This window comes from Rattus norvegicus, chromosome 5 (assembly GCF_021556685.1).
Source record: "Rattus norvegicus strain SHRSP/BbbUtx chromosome 5, alternate assembly SHRSP_T2T, whole genome shotgun sequence".
Taxonomy (NCBI): domain Eukaryota; kingdom Metazoa; phylum Chordata; class Mammalia; order Rodentia; family Muridae; genus Rattus; species Rattus norvegicus.
The window spans coordinates 140,430,286-140,434,308 of NC_141538.1; the positions used below are offsets into that span (position 1 = coordinate 140,430,286).

Consider the following 4,023-nt stretch of genomic DNA (forward strand, 5'->3'; position numbering starts at 1 on the left):
GGCGGCGGCAGGGCCGACCGAAGTGCAGCGGCGGCCGCAGAGGGAAGTGAGATCTCCGCCAGAGGCGGGAAGCACCGCCCTCACTGCCGGCCGCCACCTCTCTCTCCACCCTCCTCGCCCAAGCTTCCATACACTCACAGGCCTCTACTCCGACGTCCAGCGAAGAAAGCAGCCGCCCCCGCGCTGCTGCGCCGTCGGGCAGTGCAGAGGCCCGGGCGCGGCGGAGGGGAGGGGGAAAGCGTGCGTCACGGAAAACGGAGCGCGTGCGGAGCGGGGGCGCAAACAAGATGGCGGCCGCGCCGTTTGTACCGTCTCCCCTGCCCCTCCCCCACTCCGCGCCTTGACTCCCAGCGCCGCGTAGTGCGCAGCAGCTGAGGCGACTGAAGTCTCGCGAGAATTGAGTAGGGCAGCCTGCGGGGCAAAACGGAATAGTGAGATCTGAGACTTTTATGGCCCCGCCCCTTTCCAGGGGCTCCGGAGGCGTCTCTTGGTGACCTCCGAGGACGTTCTATCCTTGAAGCTCTCAGCTTTAATGCGCTTGCTTCTGAATTTTTGAAAATAGTTTTCCGTGTTTTGTTTTTAAAGGAAATGAATGGTGAGGAAAGAAAGACCTTCGCCGGCATGCCAAATTTTAAAAGCCTCCAGGGGCCAGCGAAATGCCTCGGCAAACCTGACTACCTGAATTCGATTCTTGGAACCCAGTATAGATCAGAAGAACTGACTCCTGAAAGTTGTACTCTGATCATACACACGCGCGCGCGCGCGCACGCACACACACACACCAATAAATGAATAAAGATAATTAAAAAGCAACCACAAAGGTGACATTTTCAAACGTTAGAATTGGCACAAAAGATTAAAGATGGAGTTAGTCGTGGATCAGTGAAGTGCTTCCTACAAGCATTAAGACCTGGGTTAGATTCCTCAACACCCCATATGCCGCTAGCACAATGGGCCCCCATAATTGAAAAGCTAGAAAAGAAACCTGCCGGCCTAGCTGAGTCAGTAAGCTCCTGGTTCAATGAGAGGCCCCCTCTATAAAAATAGGTTGGGGTCAGGCATAGTAGAACGCAACCTTTAATTTCAGCACCTGGGAGACAGAAGCAAGAGGATCTGTGAGTTCGAGACCAGCCTCCTCTAAGAATCAAGTTCCAGGCTTGTCAGAACTATGAATGGAAGGCTGGGGATGCAACTAAGTAGCAGAATGTTTGCCTAATCTTACCTAGCACGCACAGAGCCTTTGGCCCAACACTAGAAGTTGGGGGTGGGGATGGACAAACTATATGCTTCACATTTTGTTTTTAAAGATAGGGCTTCACGTAGCCCAGACTAGCCTTGAACTTGCTATATTGTCAAAGGTAACCTTGAACTTTTTAAAAAATATATATTTATTTTATTTATATGAGTACACTATAGCTGACTTCAGACACCAGAAGAGGGCATCAGATCCCATTACAGATGGTTGTGAGCCATGACATGGTTGCTGGGAATTGAACTCAGGACCTCTAGAGGAGCATTCAATGCTTTTAACCGCTGAGCCATCTCTCCCAGCCCCCATGTCCTTGAACTTCTGACTATCCTGCTTCCACCTCCCATGTTGGCATGGTACACTTACAAGCAGAAATTTATGTCCATGCTCCGGCCTTAGCATTTTTCCTCTGCCATGAGAGCAGCATGCCACAATAAAGCTGTTTCTCCAAGAATGAAGATGTGCAGAGTCACAGCTAATCATGCCATGAGCAAGAATAAAATCTTCATTCTTACTAACTACTGGGATTCCTTTGGTGGTTGTCCCAGCTCTCTCTGGGGGTAAGCCAAGAGCTTATCTACAAATATCACAAAACGAAGCAAACTCTGGTCAACTCAGATGGGAAGAATCTCAAAGAAGGCAAGTGTGAATATAAATTAAGAAGCAAGCTTAACTGGTTTTGTCGAGTGATGTATATACCCTGTTTGGAGAGATTCTTTGACCCAAAGGGCTTGGTCAACAATGGCATCCCAAAACAAGGTAGGTTCCAAAGGAAAACATTAGCATTGGACATTGAAAGTCGAACACTAGGGATTTTGCTCCTGATGTTACCTAGGTGGTAGATGAGATGATCTCAAGCAGCAAGCCTCTTAGCTCAGCATGCAGAGGCTGGAGAGATAGCTCAGTGGTTAACAGTACTGGCTGTTCTTCCAGAGGCCCTGAGATCACTCGTGTCAGTTGGCTCATGCACAGCTCCAACCCCAGAAGATCTGATGCCTTCTTCTGAGTTTCTGAGTTCTGTGGGGGCATGCATACTTATTGCATACATTCACACAGGCAGCACACATAAGCATGAATAAATTTCTTTAAAACTTTAAAGATTAGCATTGCAACAATGTAACCAGCCAGCTTCTTTCTTCTGTGCCCTGGCCTCCCCATCCTGCTGCCATGTCTTTCCCCCACATAATGAATTGAAAGCAGAAACCAAGCCTGAGAGTCATATGGAACAAAGTGGTAAGGGGAAACAGATGGCTAGGCTGTCCTCCAGTCCCGGGCATCAAGCTGTACCTACCTCTAGACTTCCCAACTATGTAAGCCACAAACTCTGTGTCCTTATACCATGTTAACTGCTCCAAATAAAGACTTATCCCTGACTAATAGAGAAAGAAAGGGGATGTGGAAATGGTTAGTGTGTTGTATTTGTTGTATTAATCAGGGTTTTCTGAGGTCTGTGTGTGTGTATAAATAATTGGCTTACAGGCTATGGTCCGGTTATGGTGGTCTTCAATAGTCCACAAGGCTCAATGCTTCAGCTGATCTTCAGTCTATGTCCAAAGCCCAAAGAAGTAGGCTCTAAAACCAGTGAAGGAGAAGAGAAAACAACTGAGTCAAGAGCAAAAGCTTCCTTTATATAAACTGCCACCAGAAGGTGTGGCCCAGATTTAAGGTAGATCTTCCCACCTCAAAAGATCTGGATATAGGGTGGATCTTCCCACCTCAAATAATTCAATCAAGAAAGAAAAATCACTCACAGGTATACTGACTCACTTGAGTTTTAGTTCATTCCAGATGCAGTCAAGATGACAACCAAGAAAGTCTTACACATTTTTCTGATGTGATTGCATGCTGGCCCAACAAATGTCTGGAGGCTGGTTCAAATGCCTGGGTTCAAGCTGCTCTCTGCCTTATTAGCCTCCTGAGTAGCTAGGACTGCAGGTATGTGTCACAAACCAAAACACCCCGTATTTTTCTTTATGAATTAATCCAACTCTGATTTCTATAAATAACAGTTTCTGTGAGGGTAATGGCCTTCAAAACTCCCCAAAACTTTGTTCCACTCTAGACTCACGGTAAAAAATTAGGCTTCTGCTGGGTCCTGCTAAGACTTCAACCCCCAGTGAACTAGACTGTTGGGGGGAGGGCGGCAATGGGGGGATGGTTGGGAGGGGAACACCCATAAGGAAGGGGAGGGGGGAGGGGGATGTTTGCCCGGAAACCAAAGAATTATTATTACGTATTAAATAAATTTTTAAAAAAATTAGGCTTCTGAATCCAGAAAGTTAAAGATCAGCTCTGGGGCCAGAGTGAATTCCTTACAGTTCTAAGCACTCCTGAGAGGCCAGATGGATTTCTGAAACCACTTCCATGCATGGCGCACTGCTTTAGACCTGAGAGGAAGACAGAGGGAGAAAAGTGGCATGCTGTTGGAGTTTTAGAGAGAGAGAGGGAGAAAGAGAGAGAGAGAGAGAGAGAGAGAGAGAGAGAGACATGTCTCATGTGTGTGGGTGCATGTGTGTATATGGCTGTGTATACATGTGAGTTCATATACATGTTGCATATGCATGTATGTACATATACATGTGAAGGCCCAAGGATGACGTTATGCAAGTTCTTTCATAACGTTATTCCAGTTATTCATGGAGGTACGGTCCCTTGATTAGATCCAGAGTTCACTGATAGGGCTAGCAAGGCCAGTTGGCTTGTTCTGGGGATTCCCTCTCTGCCTTCTGGGTGTTAGGATTGGAGGCAGATTGCCATACCCACCCAGTATTTAT

At 47.2% G+C, this 4,023-nt stretch overlaps 1 protein-coding gene across 4 annotated transcripts in view; it reads right to left on the reverse strand.

The window, feature by feature from the left end:
• The window catches only part of Nfyc (nuclear transcription factor Y subunit gamma), a 68,508-nt gene extending 68,109 nt beyond the window's left edge, over positions 1-399 (reverse strand). For 3 of the 4 annotated variants that reach the window (NM_001429297.1, NM_001429294.1, NM_001429296.1), the window contains exon 1: positions 139-399. The gene's annotated coding sequence lies outside the window, so the exon portion shown is untranslated. The remainder of the gene's footprint in view (positions 1-138) is intronic. The other variant, XM_087660429.1, reaches the window with a different exon arrangement.
• Positions 400-4,023: the final 3,624 nt, after the last annotated feature.